Below are 27,158 nucleotides of genomic sequence, written 5' to 3'. Positions count from 1 at the left end.
CCAGTGAAGTTGACTAAGAATATGTTTTTATTTAGGGGTTAGGGTTATTGTTCATCTTTTTGAGATGCCTATCTGATTTATAATGAACTTGGAGTTATTTTATTTCAGCCTGTCTGATTTATAATGAACTTGGAGTTATTTTATTTCAGCCTGTCTGATTTATAATGAACTTGGAGTTATTTCAGCTTTTCAGTTATTTCTGATTTATAATTGAGTTCTCCCCTCAGATTATAACCCCCCTCCCTATCAAAGAACAGTTCTTGAATGTTTCCTGGAAGTACATACACTTTAAAAAATAATATGTTTGAACACGATAACCTGCAATGTGAACTATCCTTATGCCCCTTTTGTTTTGATCAAGAATTTCCAGTTACAATTTCAGTCTAATGGCAACCAATTTTTTTTCAAAGCAACAGTTATTGTAATAAACATCTGATTATTCCCTTGTTGTATAATGTTTCCTTTTGTGCATTAATTGCAAGTGTTATCATTGATCGATAATAAGGGAATGCAGGGTAATAATAATACAGTCTTATGAGAATGAAGGATCATAAAACAATTTAATTTTTACAAGTCATTGTAGTATTCGAATCCTACATATTCCTTGGATGGGAAGACATTCCTTATAGCATTGATGGCACATGCCGGAAGTGGAATTCTGTTCCTCCTCCCCAGATGACCACTGGACCACAGCGTGAACTGCCTGTAGGCTGTCAGCCTGAAAAGACTGACAGAGAAATGGAAAATAAGTGGTGTTAGCATACACGTCATGGAATGCATTCTATTACCTGGGCCCTCATTACAGAAAAAATCCTAACAGCTTTTCCATGGATTCTACCCTAAATTTAGTTAGGAAAACATCTTTCTGTAATACCGAAATGCCATCCTACTCAAAAGAAGATGGACATTTCTGTAATGAGGCCCCAGGCAGTCATTCTCCAGTATGTCCAAATATATTACAACCTCTGTGTGCACTGGACCACTGTCAAGCTATAGGCCTACCCATGTGTCAATCAATCAATCACATTTAAACATGACACTTGTCAACCAAAGTGCTTCACAAAGGATGCTTATAGTAATATTCCACAATTATTACATTGATAGTAATAAATGGCACACAGTCATAAATTCACCAACATGCGCATTTGTTATACATGTGTGACTAAATTATCTTATTGTTATAATAATAATAATAACTTTATTTGTATAGCACTTTTCATACAGAGGTTGCAGGTCAAAGTGCTTCACAACAGTAAAAATACAGGCATGGGTGAGCATAGCAGATTAGCAGGGTATGGTAAATCAGTGTTTCACATTAGGATCTAGCATCCTAATAGGTATACACAACAAATAACCTCTGTTCTCCTTGCAATGCGTTTTTAATTCTTTCTTGGTCCAAACAATTTGATCATTCATTCATTCAGGTTAGCTACTGTCTGACGTTAGCTACCGTTATTATGCATAATCTTGCGTTCTTACCTGCTACTAATCGGCCGTTCCAGCGTCTCTGCTCGGACATCCTTCAAGGACAACATGGACACTTCCAGCACATCTCTCTCCAGACACAACATCCTATATGTTGGACTTTTTGTTATGCAGCAGTAGTCAAATATGAGATGCTCCAAGTTAGCCATGTGGTCATCTTGGCAGCACACGCTTTGAACAACTGTTTCCATTGGGATGCAATATCCACAACGGCACCATGCAGTGTTCCCAACGCGGCCATCTTCAGGCATGTTATTCTCTCCATCGTCAGACTCGTCCGGCTCGACAGGAGGAGCACGTCTCACTGGTGTTGCTCTAATTGGCTCAAATGCATAGGCAATTGGGTTTCTATGAACCTCTAACTGTCTGTCCACTTCGTCCAGATCCATTGCAAACTACAGCCTCTGGAGGTCAGTGTGCTACTGCGTGCAAATCTCCTCAGGTGGTCAGTAGAATGCAGGGAGCTGCATCTAACCAACAGGTAGGTGTATACTAGAGCCAGACCCAAGCCACGGTATGACGTCAGCAACAAAATGGCCGCGCCCATAATGCTAAATGCTTCAGAAATGTACACAACAAATCGTTTTTTCTTAGAAACTGCTTATTTTTATAACGTGACTTCTTCTGTGGCTTATCTAAATACTAATGTGATGCTATGAATATGTATTTATGCTCACTGCTTCATTTCCACTTTAAAGGATGAGGCAGACAAGGCTGAATGTGTCCAGGTATGGCAAGCAAGCATCTCATAAAGACGGCAGCATTCTCTTATATATTTATGAGAGGAAAATGGTTATTAAAACTATTGCTATGCACGTTGCCTATATGGATGGAATAGAATTACAGATCTGTTGGAGATTTACATTGTGATGTGGTGTCATAATTAACCTTAACATTGATATGGCACACTGGTTAACAAGAACATTTTAAAATGGCACTTCATATCAAAAAGGTTGCTGATCCCTGCTGTAAAGGAATGTGAATCACTACCCACTTTCAAAACCACTCTCAAAGAGCAACTACGGGAGACTGCAATTCGAAACTGGCCCCTGTAAATGTCCTAACCCAACCCCCTCCAATGTACAGTAAATGACCAAGTATGGTTTCGTCAATATTCCAATGTACAGTTTTGCTTGTACAGTTGTACAGTGTACTTAGTATAATAGTAGTAGTAAAGTATAATTTCTGGGTACTTTTTACACCCCTGTTTATGATTAATTGAAAATGGGGGACCCTGATGTAAACAAGACAAACTTCTTTCTCTGGTCTGCATCACCTTAACAATTGTATGTATTCTCCACTTGCACAACCTGAAAGTAGGCACTTCCGGCTGACTTCCGGTTGCGAATGGTACTTCCTGTCCCATCCAAATACATTGGTTTTAGCTACTTTTCTCCCCTTATTTAAACAACTTTGTCGTCACAGAGAGGCAATGAAACGTTTGTATTATTATAGTATAGAATGTATTTAATAAGCAAACGTTTGTCAGCAGGGTTTTTGGGCTGTATTTCATGTAAAAACGTTCACTGTTAGTTTACTTGCTCACGCTAACTAAGGCTAATGCTGGCTAACAGAAGCTAGCGCAAGAAACGACGCTGCAAAGTATTGTTTATAGTGCATTTCTTGCCACCTTATAGCATTTGTACATTTGTATGACAGTCTATAATGCTCCCGTGGGGTTTTTCCGGACGTTTTGGTAATGATTTTCACTATAAAATCATATTTCTAAATGACAGGAAGTTGATAAACTGGCCGGAATAGCTTTGAGCTAACGATCTTTGCCAATGCATTCCATTCTAAACGTAACGTTAGTTGTTCAAAACATTACCGGTCTATATAATTTGTTCCTCAACGTTATATAGACAGGTCATGTTTTGTAAACTAACGTTATGTTTAGAATGGAATGAATACATGGGTCGGGAAAGATAGTTAGCTCAAAGCTAATCCGGAAGGGCAGCTAACAGTAGCTACTGTCTGTAACTGTGATGCATTTTCTGTTTGCAGTCCAATGTTCACCAAAACACACACCCACACACGTTATAATTTGTTCCTCAACGTTATATAGACAGGTCATGTTTTGTAAACTAACGTTATGTTTAGAATGGAATGAATACATAGGTCGGGAAAGATAGTTAGCTCAAAGCTAATCCGGAAGGGCAGCTAACAGTAGCTACTGTCTGTAACTGTTATGGTTTGACACCGACCCCAAACGCTACGACACAAGAGAGTTGGATTCAGAGTTGCCAAATACAAGGGCTTGTTTATTTGGTGACTAGAATAAGTGAAACAGGGAAAGCAGGTCAACAAGAACAGGTACAATGAACAAGGGGCAAAGTTCTGCTGCTCTGCAGCTTCTCCCGGAAGGGTAGTCTTGGGAAGCAGGAGCAGACCTCTGTACCGCTCTGCAGACTCTCACGGCGGACCTCTCAGATGTTGTGCAAGACCGAGAGAGGGAGAGAGGGAACGGGTCAGTGACAGAGCAGACTTGAAACGAGCTGGAGGACAGGGTGTTATATTCTTCGTGTTAAACAACACAGTGATGTGCAATATTCCAAAAACAGCCCAAGTGAAATATCTTCATGTAATCACACAGTGAGCAAAATCCAAACACCGTCCAAATGTGAAATACTATCTTCGTGTAAACACACAGTGAGCAAAAATCCAAACACAGTCCAAATGTGAAACAATATCTTCGTGTAAATACACAGTGAGCAAAAATCCAAACACTGTCCAAATGTGAAATAATATCTTCGTGTAAATACACAGTGGGAGGTGGAAGATCCCAAAATATTATTCCATAAAGGAAAGGGCAAAAACGATAAAGGCTGGGTGAGTGACTGTCTGACAAAAAGGTGGTAGACTTCAGTGTAAAGGTTACACACGAAAATCGGAAATAGGTCAAGACAGTCAATCTAGAAAAACTCACCCAGACGAGCTGCGTAAAAGGAACAGGAACAACAGTGGAGGCGAGCGCGCGCCACGGAGCAGGAATCCAAGCGAAGGCTTCTAGGAATTTCCTGGAGATTAGCACAGTGAAACAGAAGCAACGGGGAAAAACATCCAGCGACAAATCAAGACGAACCAACAACTTAGGGTGGGGAAAACGGGGTATAAATAATGAGGGATCGATTGATTGAAAGGCAGTGACAGCTGGGGAATGTGATTGAAAAGCGTGGGGAAGTGAGGGAACCAATCAGCGACGTCTCAGATGACGTCAGCGGGGAGAAACGTGTGAACGAGGGAATTGAAATACTTGACAGAAAAAATGAATGAAAACAAAGCGAGGGTGGTTAAAGGAACAGAACGAGTGCGAAGGCAAGGACAGAAACCTCACAGTACCCCCCCCTCAACGGGAGCCGCCCGGCGACCAGGCCGACCCGGCTCGTCAGGATGGGCCCGATGGAAGTCGGTGATCAAGCCGGGATCCACGATGAGCTGCCGGGAGACCCAGCTACGCTCCTCAGGGCCGTAACCCTCCCAGTCCACCAGGTATTGGAAACCCCGGCCCCGCCGACGAACGCCCATCAACCGGCGGACCTGCCACTGGGGGTGACCATCCACTAGCACAGGAGGCGGTGGATCAGGAGCCGGAGGCATAAGGGGACTGAGGGAGACGGGCTTAACCCGGGAGACATGGAACACGGGGTGGATGTGCATGGATGCAGGAAGCTTCAGGCGCAGGGCCGCCGGACTGAGTACCTTCAGGACCTCGAAAGGACCGACGAAGCGAGGGTTGAGCTTCTTGGCCGAGGACCGTAGCGGGAGGTCCTTCGCGGAGAGCCACACCCTCTGCCCAGGGCGGTAAGTCGGCGCGGGAACCCGGCGCCGGTCGGCACCACGACAGGCGCGCTCAGATGTCCGGAGCAGCGCGGTCCTGGTGATCTCCCAAACGCGACGGCAGCGGTCGAGGTGGACCTGCACGGAGGGAACTGCCACTTCCGTCTCCAGTGCGGGAAAAAGAGGGGGCTGGTAGCCTAGGGAGGCCTCAAAGGGGGAGAGGCCGGTGGCGGAACTGACCATTGAGTTGATCGAGTATTCAACCCAGGGAAGGAAACGACTCCAGGATGCCGGCCTCTCGGCTGCCACACACCGAAGAGCAGACTCCACGCTCTGGTTCATCCTCTCCGTCTGCCCGTTTGTCTGGGGATGGTAGCCGGAGGAGAGACTGACCGTTGCCCCCAATCCCTTGCAGAAAGCCCGCCAAACCTGGGAGGTGAACTGGGGCCCCCGGTCAGAGACGATGTCCTGGGGGAAACCGTGAAGGCGGAACACGTGGTGCGTCAGGAGGTCCGCCGTCTCGGCTGCTGAGGGAAGCTTGGAGAGGGCCACGAGGTGGACCCCCTTGCTGAATCGATCCACCACGGTCAGAAGGCAGGTGTTCCCCTGGGAGGAGGGTAGTCCAGTGACGAAGTCGAGCGCCACATGTGACCACGGACGGCTTGGAACGGGAAGTGGCTGCAAGAGCCCGGAGGGTGCCTGGTGAGAGGCCTTGCTGCGGGCACAGACCGCGCAGGCCAATACGAACTCCTTGACGTCGTTTCGCATGGTGGGCCACCAGAAACGACGAGCCAGGAAGGAGAACGTGCGATGGACGCCTGGGTGGCAGGCGAACCGGCTGGTATGGCCCCACAGCAGTACCTGGGACCGGACAGAGTCAGGGACGAAGAGACGGCTCCTAGGGACGTTGCTTGGAGCACGTTGGAAGCGTAGGGCACGCCTCACCACACCCTCGATGCCCAAGGTGATGGCTCCAACCACTCGGGCCTCCGGGATGATGGGAGATGGGTCCTCAGAGGGTGGAGCCCCCTTGGAGTGCATCCGGGACAGGGAGTCGGCCTTCGTGTTGCGGGAACCGGGGCGGAAGGTCAGCGAGAAGTCGAACCGACTGAGGAAACTGGCCCATCTCGCCTGCCGACCGTTGAGGCGCCTGGAAGCGCGGATGAACGTTAGGTTCTTGTGGTCCGTCCAGATGGTAAAAGGCTCCTCGGCACCCTCTAGCCAATGACGCCACTCCTCCAGAGCCGCCACGACCGCCAGTAGCTCCCGATTGCCGGTGTCGTAGTTCCTCTCGGCGGGGAGGAAGCGACGCGAGTAGAAGGCGCAAGGATGTACCTTCTGGTCGGAAGGAGAACGCTGGGATAGGACAGCGCCCAGGCCAGAATCCGAGGCGTCCACCTCCACGATGAACTGTCTCTTGGGGTCAGGGTGGAGCAGGATAGGAGCGGAAGTGAACCTTCTCTTGAGGGAGCGGAACGCAGCGCATGCCGCTGGGGACCAGTCGAACGGCAGAGCGGGGGAGGTCAGCTTGGTAAGAGGCTCCGCCACTTGGCTGTAGTTCCGGATGAACCTTCGGTAGAAGTTTGCGAACCCGAGGAAACTCTGTAGCTCCTTCCGAGTGGTGGGTTCCGGCCAATCCTCCACAGCCTGGATCTTGCGAGGATCCGCTCGGGTCAAGCCCTTCTCCACGATGAAGCCCAGGTAGTCGACGGAGTTGGAGTGGAAACGGCACTTCTCCGCCTTGACGAAGAGCCGATTGTGGAGGAGGCGCTCCAGCACCCGGCGGACATGCAGGATGTGTTCCTCGAGGGTCCTGGAAAAGATAAGAATGTCGTCCAGGTACACCACTACGAACACCTCCAGCATGTCACGGAGGACATCGTTCATGAGTGCCTGGAATACCGCCGGGGCGTTGGTGAGACCGAACGGCATCACAAGGTACTCATAGTGGCCCCTGGGGGTCTTGAAGGCGGTCTTCCATTCATCGCCCTCACGGATACGGACAAGATGATAGGCACTTCGGAGATCCAGCTTGGTGAAGAACGAGGCCTGGGTCAGTGGCTCGAAGGTGGAGCTCATGAGAGGTAGGGGGTATTTGTTCTTGATGGTGATCTCGTTGAGCTGACGATAGTCGATGCAGGGTCGCAGGTCCCCATCCTTCTTTCCAACAAAGAAGAACCCGGCCGCCACCGGGGAGGAGGAAGGCCGAATGAGTCCTGCTTCCAATGACTCAGAGATGTAGAGATCCATCGCCTTCTTCTCCGGGGCAGTCAGACTGTAGAGGCGGCTGCCGGGAAGGGGAGCCCCTTGGCGGAGGTTGATGGCGCAGTCATAGGGGCGGTGAGGTGGAAGGGACTGAGCCCTGGTCTTACTGAATACCTCCATGAGGTCGTGGTACTCGGGAGGAACGGACGAGGGATCCGGGGGCAACTCACCAGCCGGTCTCCGGGGCGGGGGACAAGACGCCGCCTGTAGACAGCGGGCGTGACAGGAGGAGCTCCAGCCCCTGATGGTACCGGAGGCCCAGGCGATGTGGGGCTCGTGCAGCGCGAGCCAGGGCCTACCCAGGACCACCGGGACAAGGGGGGATTGGGTAATGAGGAACTGGATCCTCTCTACGTGGTTCCCAGCAATGGTCAGCAAGACTGGGCCGGTCCGTTGAGAGATGTCGGCCAGGCGGTGTTGGTCCAACGAAAAGATCTCCAAGGGCCTCACAAGGGCCTCAAGAGGTATGTTGGCTTGGGTGGCAAACTCGAAGTCGAGGAAGTTCTCGTCTGCCCCAGAGTCGATGAGGGCCTCCACCGTGGCACGTTGGTCCCCCCAGGCCAGGGTGACGCTCAACAGATGGTCAGGTGGTGCGCGGCGCTGGGAATGGGAAAAACGGCTCACCAGGATCTCCCGGGGTCTTGGTGAGCCCGATCTTTTGGCCGGGTAGGGCAGTCGGCGATACGGTGTCCCGCACCTCCGCAGTAGAGGCAGAGACCGGACCTGAGCCTTGCCTGACGCTCCGCCTGGCTCAGATGAGAGCGTCCCAGCTGCATGGGTTCCTCCTCGCGCACCGGACGGGGAAGCCTGTTACCCACAGTAGTGTTGGGGACGGGGCGTCCAGGAGTCCGGGGTGCTTCAGGAGGTGACAGTCGGGCCCTCTCGCGCCTTCTCTCCAGGAGGCGTCCGTCAATACGGATGACAAGGCTAAACAGCTCCTCGAGGGAGTCGGGCACCTCCCTGGTAGCGAGCTGGTCCCGGACTGCGTCACTGAGCCCCCTTATGAAGGTTAGGCGAAGAGCAGGTTCGTTCCATCCGCTCTCCACCGCCGCCAGTCGAAACTCCATGACATAGTCCGTCACCCTGCTGCTCCCTTGCCGGAAGGTCCCCAACCGGGCTCCAGGGTCCAGACCTCGGGCTGGATGGTGGAACACTCTGCGGAGCTCCGCCACGAAGTCTGGGTAGGAGAACAAAAAATCTGCTTCCATTGCCCAGGAGGATGTGACCCACTGGGCAGCATGGCCTGAAAGTAGGTTGGTTATATAAGCCACTCGGCTGAAATGAGCTGAAAAACGGCTTGGCTGATGACGGAAAACCAACTCACATTGCATGATGAATGTGGCACACTCCTCGGGATTACCGTCAAACAGCCGTGGGACGGAGAGAAGGGGTTCCCGAGGTGCGAGATCTGCTGGGGCTGCGGGGAATGTTCCTGGAGGGTGTGAGAGATGAAAAGTATTAACGGCGTCGCCCAGCGAGTTAAGCTGGGCGAGAATCTCGGACTGTTGTCCCGCCATAGCGGCCATTGAACCCTGCATAGGCAGGACCTGGTCCCTGAGGTTCTGCACCGCAGCCGCAGCCCGCTCTAGTTGGAGACCGTGATCCCTGGTCAACTCGACTTGAAATGCAAGTGCGGTTCTGACCCCCTCCGTGTCGGCTGGGGTCGTCATGGTTGGTTCGTAATGTTATGGTTTGACACCGACCCCAAACGCTACGACACAAGAGAGTTGGATTCAGAGTTGCCAAATACAAGGGCTTGTTTATTTGGTGACTAGAATAAGTGAAACAGGGAAAGCAGGTCAACAAGAACAGGTACAATGAACAAGGGGCAAAGTTCTGCTGCTCTGCAGCTTCTCCCGGAAGGGTAGTCTTGGGAAGCAGGAGCAGACCTCTGTACCGCTCTGCAGACTCTCACGGCGGACCTCTCAGATGTTGTGCAAGACCGAGAGAGGGAGAGAGGGAACGGGTCAGTGACAGAGCAGACTTGAAACGAGCTGGAGGACAGGGTGTTATATTCTTCGTGTTAAACAACACAGTGATGTGCAATATTCCAAAAACAGCCCAAGTGAAATATCTTCATGTAATCACACAGTGAGCAAAATCCAAACACCGTCCAAATGTGAAATACTATCTTCGTGTAAACACACAGTGAGCAAAAATCCAAACACAGTCCAAATGTGAAACAATATCTTCGTGTAAATACACAGTGAGCAAAAATCCAAACACTGTCCAAATGTGAAATAATATCTTCGTGTAAATACACAGTGGGAGGTGGAAGATCCCAAAATATTATTCCATAAAGGAAAGGGCAAAAACGATAAAGGCTGGGTGAGTGACTGTCTGACAAAAAGGTGGTAGACTTCAGTGTAAAGGTTACACACGAAAATCGGAAATAGGTCAAGACAGTCAATCTAGAAAAACTCACCCAGACGAGCTGCGTAAAAGGAACAGGAACAACAGTGGAGGCGAGCGCGCGCCACGGAGCAGGAATCCAAGCGAAGGCTTCTAGGAATTTCCTGGAGATTAGCACAGTGAAACAGAAGCAACGGGGAAAAACATCCAGCGACAAATCAAGACGAACCAACAACTTAGGGTGGGGAAAACGGGGTATAAATAATGAGGGATCGATTGATTGAAAGGCAGTGACAGCTGGGGAATGTGATTGAAAAGCGTGGGGAAGTGAGGGAACCAATCAGCGACGTCTCAGATGACGTCAGCGGGGAGAAACGTGTGAACGAGGGAATTGAAATACTTGACAGAAAAAATGAATGAAAACAAAGCGAGGGTGGTTAAAGGAACAGAACGAGTGAGAAGGCAAGGACAGAAACCTCACAGTAACTGTGATGCATTTTCTGTTTGCAGTCCAATGTTCACCAAAACACACACCCACACACTTATAATTTGTTCCTCAACGTTATATAGACGGGTCATGTTTTGTAAACTAACGTTATGTTTAGAATGGAATGAATACATGGGTCGGGAAAGATAGTTAGCTCAAAACGAATGACCTATCTTGGGCTACCAAATGTGCTACAACAGTTCTTTATGCAGATGATTCAACATTGTATTACGCGGCACCATCATGCAATGTACTTAATGAAGTTTTGAGTAGAGAACTTAAAGTTGTGCATGACTGGGTAGTATGTAATAGACTTGTCCTTAATATCTCCAAGACTAAATGTATTGTGCTGGGAACAAGGCACCGGTTATCTACAAATCCAAAGCTTCATTTAAACTTGTGTAATTCAGCAGTTCAACAAGTTGAAAGTACTAAACTCCTTGGAGTGATGCTGGATTGCACTCTGTCTTGGTCTCAGCATATTAATTATATTGTTTTAAAAATGGGAAGAGCAATTGGTATTTCCAGGAAATGTGCTTCTTTTGTTGCCCGTCCCCTTTTATGTCAGATAGTGCAAAGTTTAGTTTTATGTCATCTTGACTATTGCTCTGCGATGTGGTCATCTGCTGCCAGTGGTGACCTCAGGAAGCTCCAGGTGGTCCAGAACAGGGCAGCACGGTTGGTACTGGGCTGCTCACTAAGGTCTAATGTGAGCCGTATGCATGCCCGCCTCTCTTGGCTTAATGTTGAAAATAGATTGTCTTTTAATTAGAGCTGGGCATAGATTAATTTTTTTAATCTAGATTAATTTATATGCAATCCTGGAATTAATGTAGATTAATCTAGATTAAAATGGCTCAAAAAAAAATCTGCCTAAGGCATTCAAAATATGTGTGTTCTACCCTAATAATGACCAGAAGTAAGTCCTTACTTTTACTTTCCTCTTTACGTTTCTCAGGCCAGGTGGCCCATTACACCATGAGCCCATCTCCCGTTTCCAAAATGCATTACAGACTGTTTGAAAAAGCTGTTTTGCTATGATAATTGGTAATGAAATATCAAAATAATGTTCAATAAGATGTACTTGTGTTTAATAAATCGTTTTATTCACACAAATAAATAATATTATCAGTACAGAACAGTACCGCATTTCAAACTTTCAAAGAGAGAGAGAGAGAGAGAGAGGAGAGAGAGAGGGAGAGGGAGCCTCTGAGTTTCTGCAGTTCTCCCTTCATCTCTCAGACAGCAGCAGACTGAACGGTTCAACTTGAGGTTAACTGAATGAAAAAAAAATATGCCGCTGAAGTGCTCTTAAGCAAGGCACTTAACCCCCAACTGCTCCAGTGGAGTTACTCAGTGTTGTTTTATTCACACAAATAAATAATATTATCAGTACAGAACAGTACCGCATTTCAAACTTTCAAAGAGAGAGAGAGTTTCAGCACTCTTTGATGAACATTGTTACTCAGTTGTGACTACAGTGGAGTAGAGAGCACATTATAGACAGGTCTGCAGGCTAAATCAGTCTGTAGACTACAGTGGAGTAGAGAGCACATATCAGTCTGTAGACTACAGTGGAGTAGAGCATGTAGGGGCCTATACAGACAGGTCCAGTGATGTGACAAACTACCAAACTGGAAATCAGTTAATATAATCTGACAGAATGTGTGTTAAAGGAACATGCCAACCAGGGGTGGCCTTAAGCATCTGGAGGCCCGTTTCAAGAGCTAACTGAATAGCACTGTGTTGTTTATCAACTAATAGTCTGCATTGAATAGCAGTGTGTTGTTTATCAACTAATAGTCTGCATTGAATAGCAGTGTGTTGTTTATAAACTACTAGTCAGCACTGAAGAGCACTTTGTTATGCATCAGCGGACATAAAGACAGCTTAAACAAATCCCTCAATTAAATGAACAACAAAAGCAATGCCATATATTTATCTTGGGAATTAAAAGTGCATGAAAGTACTGCTGCTGGTCCTTCCTGCTGACCTGTCGTACAGAACTTGTAAGTCGCTTTGGACAAAAGCAATGTTGAGCAAGGCACTTAACCCCCAACTGCTCCAGTGGAGTTACTCAGTGTCAGACTGTGGTTGTACTGGGCAGCTCCCAGGTGTGATTGGAACTGTGTGACTGAAGCAGGGCGTAGCTGAAAAAGAGCATCTGTGCTCAGCGAACCTACCCTGGGTAAATAAAGGTTAAACAAAAACAAAACAAATGGCTTGACTCAATCACTCTCTATTTCTCCTTCTTCCACCAGTCACTAAGGCAGACCAGCTTGTTGACATTGTCTGGTGACAAACTAGCTCTCCTCTTCTGCACAATATGGCCCGATAAAGAGAACAGTCTCTCGCATGGGACAGTTGAGGCAGGGCTCCCCAAGTACTTCAGGGCAATGTGGGCCAGCTTACCGTAGGCGGCAGTGTGGTCTGACCACCACTTCAGTGGACACTGATCCAAGCTGGCACTTGGCTCTACCTTGTACCTCTCCACAAGATTGGGCACTGGTGAGTCGTCATCAGACTCCGAGTCTGATCCCATCACTAGTGTTTTCTTTTTAGGTGGCTCAGGGTTCTCCTCCCTCGGGGGCTGCAGAGCAGGTTCTTCTGCCTTCACCAACCCACTCAGTGTTGCCCACACTGGCCCCCTCTCTGCTTTGGGCAGGCATTTGAGGTTCTTAAAGCGTGGATCCACAGCAGTAGCTACCTTTGATGAACAAAAATAAATAATAATTAATTGATGATAAAAAAAAAAAAAATTAAAGTAACTTTGCAAATCCAACCACCATATTTCTTCATGACTCATTCATCTATCCATTGATCAATCTACTGGCTTAACAGTCTATAATAGTCAGACAATACAGTTATTTTCTAGTCAGTCTCACATACCTTCAGCCATTCCAGGTTACTTTTCTCCCTCCGCTGGTTGAGGTCCTGGGTGAAGGCATTCTTGAATCGCACAATGTAGGCAGGATCCTCATCCGAGATCTTCATTGCGTGCTCAAGGTGGCGCAGGGCAGGTAGAACCACAGAGCAGGATACATACTTGTCCCCACCAAGGAGCTCAGTGATGTACCTACACACACAAAATATGGCCAATTAATTTAACTCAGATTACACTCTTTTTTAAAGTTCTGAAACACACACACACACACACACACACACACACACACACACACACACTTTAACTAAGATTACACTTTTATAAGTTCTGATTCTGAATCATTTATAGTATTTAAGGGCATGCATTTCTTAATTAAATACAAAGTGACTTTTAAAAGAAGTTGTATGCCAATTTAAGAACACGCTATCTTTGTAGACCATACAGTACCTGCATGGCTCCAGCAGTTTCTCCAGCTTTGCCAGCTTCTCGTATTCAGCATCTGTTGGGAGGACCAGCTTGTGCTTATGCTGGGCCAGCGTTGCGTGCACTGGGACTCTGTTGCGCCTCAAACGATTGATCATTGCAAGGGTGGAATTCCAACGTGTTGGAACATCTTGCACGAGTGACTCTGGCTCTTGTTCACAGGATGCTTGCTGGACATTCAGCTCATCTGTGTTGGCCGGACTGTGTTTGAAATGTCCGACCACTTTTCGACACTTGGCCAGGACACCATCAAAACCACTATCCCGAAGGGACATTACAATGGCCCTCTGTATGAGGTGCGCAATGCAGGGCATGTGCTCGAATGGCAGTATCCTCCCTGCTGCTATCATGTTGGGAGCGCTGTCTGTCCCAATGGTGGTGATTTTGTCGGCTATCTCCCACTGATTAGCGACGTCCAGAAACTGCCTGGCACACGCCTCTGCAAAGTGGCGCTCCTCTGTTTTAATCACACCTAGTACAGACAAAGTAGATCAGAATAAGTTTGCTAGTAAAAAATGTATACCATATACAAGAAAAACAATCCACAGTTTAAACAAGAACAAATTAAATGATAATAATAATAAAGAATAAAAATAAAATAAAATATCTCACTATTCAGATCACATTTGACTTTCATACTGACAATTTTTAAAATGTATATTACATCCCTTAAGCTCGCTATGGAGAGAATTCCAAACCTTTACACCAATAACTGAAGGACACATCTGTTTAAGTTTATTAATTTTATTTAATACTACATGCCACGGTGCGTTGGTTTCAGGTTGGAATGAATATTCAGCCAGTTGGATGGTTATATGGTTGGATGGCTGGGTATCCAGCCTGAATGAATGAATGAATGAATGAATGAATGAATGAATGAATGAATTAATGAATTAATGAAAATGTTATTAACAGATTGCAGAATGGGTACAATACAGTACAGCTCAATACACACAATTGTTAAGGGGATGCAGACCAGAGAAAGACGTTTGTCTTGTTTACATCAGGGTCCCCCCTGAAACCAACTTAACCCTGGTCAATTAAATAAATTAAATAACAAACGTACCCAAGGCGAACGAGTGAAGTTCCCAGCTGGCATCGATGAAGTGTGCAGTAACGCCTAGGTAATTATCGTTGCTGACCGATGTCCAATGGTCCCCAGTCAGTGCTACACACGACGCCGCGGCCAACTTCTTTTCCTTCACAACTTTCTCTGTGGCGTGTTGGTCATGAATTCTCCTCATGATAGTTCGCCTCGCAGGTAGCTTGTAACACGGGTCGCCTGTCGCCGCCCGGAGAAGAAGCTCGAGTCCATCATCTTCAACCACGCTGATAGGCCGGCAATTGATGGCAATCCACTGGGCTAGGAGGTTAGTCAGCTTGGCTGATAAAGCTGTGCTGACGGGCTTGCCTTGGTTGCACTCAAACAGTGTAGTTTGACGAGCACTTTTCCCCGGTGCAGCTGTGCTTGGTCCGGCGGCACCTTCCTTCATAACATCAATTTGATGCTTCTTGCTCAGGTGGTATTTAAGACTCGAGGAACTCCTACAGTAGGTAATTTGCGCTTTGCACAAAGTGCAAATCACCTTCGTCTTGTCGAGGTTTCCATCTGGAAGCTTTTTGAAAATAAAATACCCCTGAAGCAAACTGTGCTTAACGTTACCATAGATATCTCTTCTGCTCACAGCGTCCGCCATTGTCATGCAGCTCAGCTGATGGTAATGAGCTTCACGCATGCCCCGCTCACGTGTTCACGAACTTCACGCTCCTCCCCCTCCCCCCACACACACACACACACACACACACACACAGAGTAGTTCGACCAGGTTGGTATGGTATACATCCGCGAATGTCCCAGACGAGACCCAACGCTGAAAAAAATGTTAACAGCGTTAATTATATTATCGCGCGACACTAGTCTCGCGATAACGCAGCACGTTAACGCCGTTAACGGCCCAGCTCTACTTTTAATATACTTGTGCTGTTCAAGTTGGTCATGAGCAGTAAGACTCCTGTTTTTATACATAATCAGATTGTTTTTAGTAATACTGTGCACGAGCATTACACTAGAGGTTCCAGTAGTGGGCAGCTTGAATTGCCAGGTCCTAGAACCAGCGCTCTGGGGAGATCTTTTATTTTTAGAGCATTAACTCTGTGGAATGGCCTGCCTCGGAACCTCTGCTGCATTTACAGTAGATGCACTTTTAAAAAGAATCTTAAATTGTTTTTAAATTGTTTTTAACACTGTAAAGTAATTTTTTGTTTTTGTTTTACACTAATGTAATTTTAGCTATATTAATTGTTACAGTAGGTTCATTATGCATTGTGTGTACTGACTTTTAATAATTTTGTTTTTTGCAATGGTGATTGTTTTTGTGTGTTTTTTTTGTGTGTGGACCCCAGGAAGACTAGCTGGTTGCTATCGCACCAGCTAATGGGGATCCCTAATAAAATCAAATCAAATCAAATCAAATCAAAGCTAATCCGGCCTGTTTAACCACTAGCTTCTGTTAGCTAATGAAGGCTAATGCTGGCTGAGCAAGGAAACTAACAGTAAACGTTTTTACATGAAATACAGCCCAAAAACCCTGCTGACAAAAGTTTTTTGCTTATTAAATACATTCTATACTATAATAATACAAACGTTTCATTGCCTCTCTGTGACGACAAAGTTGTTTAAATAAGGGGAGAAAAGTAGCTAAAATTAATGTATTTGGATGGGACAGGAAGTACCATTCACAACCGGAAGTCAGCCGGAAGTGCCTACTTTCAGGTTGTGCAAGTGGAGAATAGAGCTGTTTTGATTGATTGATTGAAAACTTTATTAACAGATTGCAGAATGGGTACAATACAGTACAGCTCAATACACACAATTGTTAAGGGGATGCAGACCAGAGAAAGACTTTCGTCTTGTTTACATCAGGGTCCCCCATTTTCAATTCATCAGGACATATATGACATACATGACATACAGATACAGTACTGCTACATCTATGTACTGTACTGTACCCATTCTGCAATCTGTTAATAAAGTTTTCAATCAATCAAACACAACTACTGTACATAATGTTAAATAGACCGTGGGCGACGCAGCCCCCCGCCCCCCTCCCACATACAACCTACAGCATAACTTTTATATCAGTATAATACAACTCTCAAAGCCAACGTAGAGTTTGTGCACTACTGTACATTTTAACTAGCACTTACCAGCCTCGGGAGTTGTACAATGTGGTAGAAACGATCGCTCCTGTGAATTAGAAAAGCAAGCCCCGCCCCCAGCCTAGTGAATGAGAAAAGCCTGCCCCTAGTGGAGCAGGACAGTCCCTACACAGTACAGTACACAAAATGATCACTGTGATGTACTGTCCTGCTACATCACTGTCCTGCTACTGTTTAATCACTGTGATCCACTGTCCTGCTACATCACTGTGATCCACTGTCCTGCTACTGTTGCATCACTGTCCTGCACAGTACAGTTTATGATGAATTGAAAATGGGGGACCCTGATGTAAACAAGACAAACGTCTTTCTCTGGTCTGCATCCCCTTAACAATTGTATGTATTGAGCTGTTTTGATTGATTGATTGAAAACTTTATTAACAGATTGCAGAATGGGTACAGTACAGTACAGCTCAATACACACAATTGTTAAGGGCTGCAGACCAGAGAAAGACTTTCGTCTAGTTTACATCAGGGTCCCCCATTTTCAATTCATCAGGACATATATGACATACATGACATACAGATAGACAGTACTGCTACATCTATGTACTGTACTGTACCCATTCTGCAATCTGTTAATAAAGTTTTCAATCAATTCAATCAATCAAACAACTCTCAAAGCCAAGGTAGAGTTTGTGCACTGTGGTAGAAAAGATCGCTCCTGTGAATTAGAAAAGCAAGCCCCGCCCTCAGCCTAGTGAATGAGAAAAGCCTGCCCCTAGTGGAGCAGGACAGTCCCTACACAGTACAGTACACAAAATGATCTAACTCCTACTGATTTTTTTTTTACATTTAATTAATTTATCATCTCTATATTAACGTAACTAGCTATTCATATCAATCGAAATAACGTTCATCTCTCTATATTAACGTAAGTAGCTATTCATATCAATTGAAATAACGTATTGTTTTCATCTCTCTATATTAACATGATTCCATCAACACAACATAAATGTTCAAAACACGACTTCATTATTGATTATCTCTGCACATTATTGCTTATCTCTGCTCTGTTTACGTTGGGTGGACGAGCAGTGAGTTTTAATATTGAGCATGGCATAAGTAGGTAATATGCTCTTGCGTGTGACGTGACTTTGGGCTTCATTATTCAGCCACAGGCAGGAGTTTTTAGATAGAACAGATTTTTACAGCCTAATCTAAAACAGATTTTTTACACATTGGTTCAAACATGATCACGGAAGGTGACAACCCTAACATGTCATGTTGTGTCACAACAGAATGAGTAGGTGAGTGTTAGGCCTACAGAAAGTGTAATATATTGATTGACTTGCGCGACCTAGTCAATTCGGTAGAAGAGTCTGGTGGGCGAGTTTATGCATGACCAGCCTGTGATCTAAAAACTCCTGCCTGTGGCTGAATAATGAAGCCCAAAGTCGCGTCACGCGCAAGAGCATATTACCTACTTATGCCATGCTCAATATTAAAACTCACTGCTCGTCCACCCAACGTAAACAGAGCAGAGATAAGCAATAATGTGCAGAGATAAGCAATAATGAAGTCGTGTTTTGAACATTTATGTTGTGTTGATGGAATCACGTTAATATAGAGAGATGAAAACAATACAATGTTATTTCAATTGATATGAATAGCTAGTTACGTTAATATAGAGAGATGAACGTTATTTCGATTGATATGAATAGCTAGTTACGTTAATATAGAGAGATGATAAATTAATTAAACGTACATTTTTTTTTTTTTTAACTAAGAGTGATATGAACTTGTGACCATAGGCTCCACAGCCAGGTGACAAACGAGTTGAGCTACACGGGCCGATGTTAAAACTGAGTGACTAATCCATGATTTACACTTGTGCCAATTGCGTGCGTTTGTCCCTAATCTTTAGTATTGGCATTAATAAATCAGATGTCATGCTAATATGTCATGTTCTACGATACCAATTTCAGCGTGCGTGTGCGAGGCTCGCTCTCGCATTATTATTATTTCTACGCTCATACACGCTCATACCGGCGTGGGGGCAAAACTAGTGTAGGCAGCGTAGGTCAGTGGCCAATCAGAGCAACGCGGAAGGACAACTTGCTTGTGGGAAGTATAGACGCCTAAAGGAAAATTAGCACAGGCCTCCAATTATAATGTAAATTAGCACAGGGTTCTTTTAGTTGACTGTCGGCGAGGTGAGCAGATAGGAGACAGGAGTCAGATGGCTTAGCCTGCAGTTTACTGAAATCTCACGGCACAGGAATAATAGATCACAATCCGGACCACCGCATGCACCTCCTACACAGGGAGAGCAGTTGCCAAGTGGTGGCCGATAGTACACCGTCACATCATTTATACATTGGTAGTTGGACACACCTCTTCCTGGTTTGATGATTGATGGCTGTCGGGCTATCGTCGAGGACAAAGAAAGGAAAAGGCAGGAAGAGGAGGTAGGAGGGAGGGCGATTTCAGCACGTGTCTTTCCGTGGAGGTGGGGGCCAAAGATAATGTGCCCCTTGGGTCCCCCGCTGTTGGCCGTTTGTGTGTCTGTGTGTATGTGTTTGTCTGTGTGTGTGCGAGGCCTGACCCAGCACTCCGTCAGTTTTCAACGGGTTATGAAGAGTTCAGGCACTTACTTTAGGCATCCATCTAATAGTTAGTGTTTTTGTTGACGTGAAGTTTAGGTTATCGAAAGGTTGAGGTAATTAAATGTAATTAATTGTAGGCATAAATCTATGTGTGTGTGTATCTATTTATGTGTATGTGTGTGTGTGCTTGTGTGTGTGCGTTGTGTGTGAGGGAGACATGTGTGTGTGCTATGTGTGTGTGAAAGAGGGAGGTGCGTGTGTGTGTCACGAAGGGAGTCTATGTGTGTGTGTGTGTATGTGTGTGTGTTTGTGTGTGAGAGGGATGGAAGATGTGTGTGTGTGTGTGTGTGAGACTGACTGTGCTTATGTGTGTGTACATGAGTGTGTGTGCTTGTGTGTGTGTGTACGTGTGTGTGTGCGTTGTGTGTGAGGGAAGCATAGAGCCACGGCCTGCACCGGGGTCAGCAGGTCACTCAAGCCGCAGTCGAAGAGTGTGTGTGGAAAAGGGACTGGGGACAATGACTTCCAGATGTGGTGAGAGACACAGACACACAGGGTGCCTTCAGATATTAGATATTACCATTAAATATATCACGCCTCCTGGATATACATCACTGGCATTGGGCTTCCCCCCATATCTTAATATTGATAATTGAAAACAGGAAGAATGGCTTCTCATTTACCTGGGCACAATTAGATATTAGTACCTGGCTCTACTTTTTCACATGTATATGTGTTAGTATCAGCATATTTAAACAAGGGCCCTCATTTATCAATGGTGCGTACGCACAGATATGTGCGTTACCCGTGCATACGATCATTTCTAGGCAATGTGTGGGACTTATCAATTTGAACGTATGCTTGACTTTGTGTGTATATTTACGCACAGCTCCGACCGTGCGGACCTGGCGCCCGGTGGTAAATATGAATATTGCAATAACGTTCATCTCTCTATATTAACGTAAGTAGCTATTCATATCAATTGAAATAACGTATTGTTTTCATCTCTCTATATTAACATGATTCCATCAACACAACATAAATGTTCAAAACACGACTTCATTATTGCTTATCTCTGCACATTATTGCTTATCTCTGCTCTGTTTACGTTGGGTGGACGAGCAGTGAGTTTTAATATTGAGCATGGCATAAGTAGGTAATATGCTTTTGCGCGTGACGTGACTGGGCTTCATTATTCAGCCACAGGCAGGAGTTTTTCGGTTTAATCTGACCCTTTGTAACACACACACTTCAGAAACAAACATAGTATCAATGAGAGCATCAATAATACACCTGAGTGATGTCTAGTAATTTTTTTTTTTTAATTTAAATTCTGGGCCCCCCCCCAGTGCTGGGCCCTTGGAATCATCCTAAGCTCCCCCCCCCCCCAGCTACGCCCCTACCTATAGCTACATAAGAGCGACTAGTATTATTTGATTGGAGTGTTATTGTGCGCTCTTACATTGTTCATGATGTCCTATTTCACTCTATAAAGTCTGATTATGATGACTCCTAATATCAACCCTATAGGGATGGTAATATCACTTTAACCAGCTGGAATGTCCGAGCTCGTTAAATACTCCCGTTAAACCTAACCAATAAAAGGTAATATGTCTCGGAACATTGGCTTGCAGTTGCATTATTGCAAACTAAAGAAATGTGAATTCAAGAAGTTTAAAACGAAGTTTAGCCGATTCAATTGTAATGTAGATAGACCGATAGACCTGTATAGGCTGTAGCTCTCTCCCCAACGACACGGACACAGGTCGCAGGGCTCTACGCTAACCTTTTTCACTAGGGGCACAGGTGCTCCTAAATGAAAAAAGTTAGGAGCACACAAAGAAATTTAGGAGCACCCAAAAATATTTAGGAGCACAGTGAAAATATTTCAAGTAAAAGATTTTTATTTAATTTTTTTTTAATAAATGTATATTTGTACTGTGTGTAAATTAGCTCTTGCTACAACCCTGCATGTTTACATTTTATATTTTGTACTTGATGTTCATTAACATGTGCTGTCCCTATCAAATAAACTATCAAATCAAACTACTGCTACAAAAGTAACAGTCACTTAACTTTAGCCCCTTTTATGCATACAATGCCTATGTTTTGGCTGTGTTGCTCTTCTAGAGAAATAATCCTTTCAGGGTTGCCTATTGAAATACTGTACACCTCCAGTACAGAAACATTGTTTATGAGTTTGCGTGTCAGGTAGACCATTGATTGACAGTCGAGTCTGCCAATTACGTCACACCGCTTGCACTCCGGCTGTCCGGCGCTGCAGCTAGACCCTATTGCCCACCTCTGCTGTTCATAACGTTAGCCAAGTTAGCTGTACACACATACACAGTGGGCCAGTTACTTTGGTGTAGGGGTGTAACAATGCATCGATCCTAAGGGGAAAATTCAACTGCATCTATTTGAAAATGTTAGAATCGATTATCGCAATTTGAATGTGTACACAGTGTTATGTTGTTATCATGTCCGTTACAGTCAACACAACGGCATACGCTACTGCATCAACGTTATGATTAACAAAGCAAGGCATTCGTTTCGTTGCATTAACGTTATATTACTATTGCTATTGCTAAATCTAGGTGTTCTAAAATATATTGCTATTGGTAAGACTAGAAGTTACATGTCTCGGGAAACTATCGCATATCGCAATGGTGGCGTTTCAGGAAGTAAACAAGCCAAATGAGAGCTTCCGATTGGTCATTTGCTTTCTTTCTCATGAAACCAGTACGTCACTCTACTGTGATTGGACCGTTGGCTTGAGTGCAATGTGGGACTTGTAGTTTTTTCTCACGGCGGATGAAAAAAAGACGAGAGAGGCTGTAATCTGTACTCGCACAGCGTGCGCGTAATTGACTTTTACGGTTCGCACACACATATTTTTAGGGGCATATGCGAGCAATTTGGTCGTACTGTAGAGCCCTGGGTCGGTTCTTTATAAACGGGCGTTTATTATCTTGGGATCATCATCACAACTCCTCGTCCTTCTCACACCATGAGAACTATATTTATTGAATGAACACAGTACAAATGCAACGGTTACTTACAATACAAAGGGGCTTATTATATGTCCTTTTATCGCGCTGTATAGACAGCGTGAGCCCACACACCTGCGTATTGTACTAAATGCCAGACAGTTGTTGGAGCAGGAGAACAAAGGCTACAGTCCAGTGTGTAATTTACGAGAGAGCAGGTTTTGCTTGTGAGCTGTGATTGGAAATGGTATCGTATACGTTTAAGGACAAGTGGAGTAACGTACACCGACATATATCTGCCGACGTGCAGAAAATAATGGACGGTGAAGAGACGTTGGGCTGAGTTCGGTTAATGATGCCATAATTCTCTGCTGTGCTTTTAGGCGCACACAGTGCCAGGGTTTCCATTAGAAAAAGAATGTGCCGGCCTCAGTGTCCGGTAGATTTCAATCTACCGGTCAAATAAGAGAAATTCCGGTCAGAGTTTATTGAGCTTAAAAACAATTGATAGGTAGGCTATATAAAGAATGACATCCTCAAGGCATGTAGATTTATAATATTTTAACTTAAAACTAGGCTACTTTTGCGTATACAGTCATTATATTCCAAATAAAATAAGTCCAGAGACTCCGTGCTGCTGCTGACTTTAAATCAAATAGGTGTCTGTGGGCAGTCGGCCCGACATTAATAAACAGCAGTCTGTTATAATCACATTTTTATGAGCTAACGAATTCCGTTATATTGGATATTTGTATTAATTATATCAAGCGAAGAACTGAGAAATTTGGCAGAGAGACGGCAACATTATCGTGGGTTTGAGTGATGAATCTCCACCTCCCAACGACTTATTTGCGAGAGTATGCCGCTGCAGAGCCGCAGATTCAGCTGTTTTCAGGCCCTATCTGGGGACCGCTCAGCAGCGCCCCCCACCCAACAGCTGAATTGCCAATGGCTGAATTGGAGTATTGCACTGTGCCGGCTGGTGGGTTCTGTGGCTCTGCAGCTGCATGCACTCGCAAACCCAGCACTAAGCTCTCGCTGACAACGTCGTTGTCATTATTAGACCTGCTTGGTGAAGCAACGATGAAACAAATGTAATGATTGTTTCGTTCATCGCATAGGCTATTTAATTTTAGCCTATTTTAATACAATTCAAATAATCAAATTGTGCTTAGAGGGAATTATTTTCACCGGACATTATGACCGGAGAGATTAAATATGTCGGAATTCAACAGATTTTGCCGGTCAAATACCGGTAATTACCGGCTAACGGAAACCCTGGCACACACACACGCTAACATTGAGTGTCGTTGCATGGCAATTGAATGAATGAATGAATGAAAACTTTATTTAACAGATTGCAGAATGGGTACAATACAGTACGGCTCAATACACACAATTGTTAAGGGGATGCAGACCTGAGAAAGACGTTTGTCTTGTTTCCATCAGGGTCCCCCATTTTCAATTCATATAGACATTTATGACATACACAACATACATGACATTTATGGCATAGGGACATATAGGTATTTAGTACTGATACATTTGTGACATAAGCGGTATTCAAATATACAGTACTGTTACCCCTAGATCCTGACAGAGTATATAAATATGATGGGGAGGGGACTGTACATTAGGAGGGGGTGGGTGGGTGGGAGGGAAATATACATACGGCGGGGAGGGAATATATACATGCGGTGGGGAGGAGACTGTCTATTAAAGACCTCTGCGACAGGTCCTGCATTATTATACACACGCGCGCTCTGTGCGCTCTCTCTCTGTCTGGCTTGTGCACTTGACAAATACCTTGCGCGCATGCAGGAGACAAACGGCGTCTAACCTGACTGCATAAACGCAACGTTCAGAAAAGTGAAATGAAACGAAATCGTTTTGCCTTTAATGTAACCGCAGCCTGGAACTAACTGTTGAGGTGTTGTGGGCCTAACTTGACGAAACACCAACGGATTTGCCCATTTGGCGAGAGCCAGGGAGATGCTGGCTATATATCTACATGTTAGATTGCGGTGGCCATTGGGGGCCATGTGGTAGGGTATGTACGTAGCATTGGCATTGTCAATACCTGGAGCTCTCATTCTAACCATTTCCTCCTGCACCCACACCCCTTACCCTAAACTGGGTTTATATCCTACTCCCTAATCCTACTCCCTAATCAACATGATCCTGCCATCCTCAGTAAATACTATCAAACTCCTGGAATTCTGTTTATTTTCTAACTGGGCGGGTCTTTCTTAACACATTGGGTGCCACGCCCCTTCCGGGAAGTGCATCTGGCCTTGCCATCCATTAACCCCATGTAAACGCTCACCTTGTTTGTAGTGCTAAACCTATATTTTATATTATAGCTATGGGTCTAATAACCAGTGATGCGTTGCTCATGGGACGAGGTTGCACTCCGCGTGCACACAGGAATGTGCTGCACTCGACTGATGCGCCAACTCGCAGTACCCACCTGGCTACTTTGCATATCAATAGCACCGGTCGTCAGGTGTTACATTCCATTCGTAGAGGCAATGGACCTGTCTCAAAACCCTGCCCTCTTTTCTTGATCCTCCAATCACAGCTGTCGCTTACCTCTGACTTCCTCGTACAAACAAAGACAGCTGTGATTGGAGGATCAAGAAAAGGGGCAGGGTTTGAGACAGGTCTATTAGGCACTGTTTTTAGTCTGTCCTTATACGAGAGAACATTTATGCGCATGCGCGGGAGCACGTGCCTGGGAGCGCGCGTGCACGTGGCGTCATTAGCGTGCGTGCAACCAGTGTTGATATGAGCATCGCAACACTGCTAATAACACTGTCGATTGTCAGTGAGTTGCTTCCAGTCAACGTGCAAAAAACAGATAATTTATTCATCCGTACATTTCCGTTTTATACCGTTTTGAATATGAATATAGTTTGGGTGCTTCTGAGTAATTCCAGGAAAAAGACGTGAAAATAGCGTTCGAGTGGAATCCACTTTTTTTTTCACCCGATTATCGAATCTTGCTGAAATCAACGCTAGATCATCATTATTATGTCTCCTCGTGCATACATGAAATGGAGTCCCCCCCCTCCTGCACCCAATGATAAACAGCCACACACAGCACACACAGATAGCTTCAATTGCGGGAGAAAGAAATACCTGTACTGTTTACACAGTGTTTGCTCATGTACCCGTATTCCAATGTTGATTCGTCCATACATGGCAATACAAATCTTTGACTTGACTTTTTTTACTTTGACTTGACCCCTCTCACCACCTCTTTTCCCTGTTGCCATCTGGGAGGCGATAGGCCTACAGGGCCTTCAATGCCCGCACCTCGAGGATGCAGAACAGCTTCTTCCCAAGAACCATCACTGAACTGAACAATCACCCCCCCCCCCTCCCCCCTATTGCGACCACATCTACATCTACCATGTAGCAGCTTTCTACTTCTACCTCCTGAGCCACTGTCGCCCACCATCTGTCTGTCTGTCTGTCTGTCTGTCTGTCTGTCTGTCTGTCTGTCTGTCTGTCTGTCTATCTATCTATCTATCTATCTATCTATCTATCTATATATTATCTTTTTGTATTTTCTAGCCGCTACTGGTGTTCCGATTAGTTCTTCTCCTTGGTATCGGTTCATGCCTTCATATTTATTCAATATATAAAGACATGCCTAAGGGAAGGAGGGACAGACATTAGTAATACAAAATAATATCATAACAATTCATAAATGATGGGCAAACAAACTATTATTATACAAACAAATTATTTGGGATGGGTATCAAATCTCTGCACATTCCAGTAACATAATGCTGCTTGCTAAATCACAGCAAAAATGTGGCAACTGATTTTGGTTCCAAGGAGAGCACATAATAAATTCCACAATTCCATGTGTGCCTACAAGTAATTAGTAGGTGTTTTTGTTACCAAATAATAAGGTATATTAACCTATAGCTTTTTAATTATAATTGTTAACATTGATCAGAATTAATGCATATACCGGTAGACAAATTAGATGTATAACAGCTACATTATCTATAATCCATATTTTTTATAAGATTTTTCTCTCTAAGAAATGAGATCACGATTCTCTCACACGATTCTTATTTTTTCAATAAAATCATTTATTGCACTCTCTTAATAGACACCATAACATATATCAAAGTGATTGACTTAAACTTAAACATAACATATATGAAAGTGCTTTAAAAGTAAAAATATATATATATATAACTATTTTTTTAAGTTAATTTTGAAATGCGATTCGCATAGTTTTATTTTTTTTTACGATTAATGCAGTACAGCCCTAATTACAATAACATTCCCACATGATTTAGATCTTCCAGATTTCAATGACTTACAAAAGTGCTACCCGATTTCTACTTACCCACATAATAAAATGGTTTCCTGTCTCAGTAGTTGCATGACCCACAATTCGTAGGAGAAGCACTTTAGAGGTTGACAACGTGATAGCCTTCATGAAAATAAAGCATAATACCACACAAGCAGTTATTCAACAGCCTTAAGTGTAGATATATTTAAAACTTGCATGTAGTTAATATTTTAAATGCCCATGACTGAATTTGAAGATTACCTAATAGCAAATACTTATGTTACTACTAACATAACTGTTAAAAGTTTAAGATATCAAGGCCTACCTGTAATGATCTTGATATCTCAAC

This window comes from Notolepis coatsorum (genome assembly GCF_963971535.1).
Source record: "Notolepis coatsorum genome assembly, chromosome: 4".
Taxonomy (NCBI): domain Eukaryota; kingdom Metazoa; phylum Chordata; class Actinopteri; order Aulopiformes; family Paralepididae; genus Notolepis; species Notolepis coatsorum.
Note: the sequence above shows the minus strand (reverse complement) of the source record.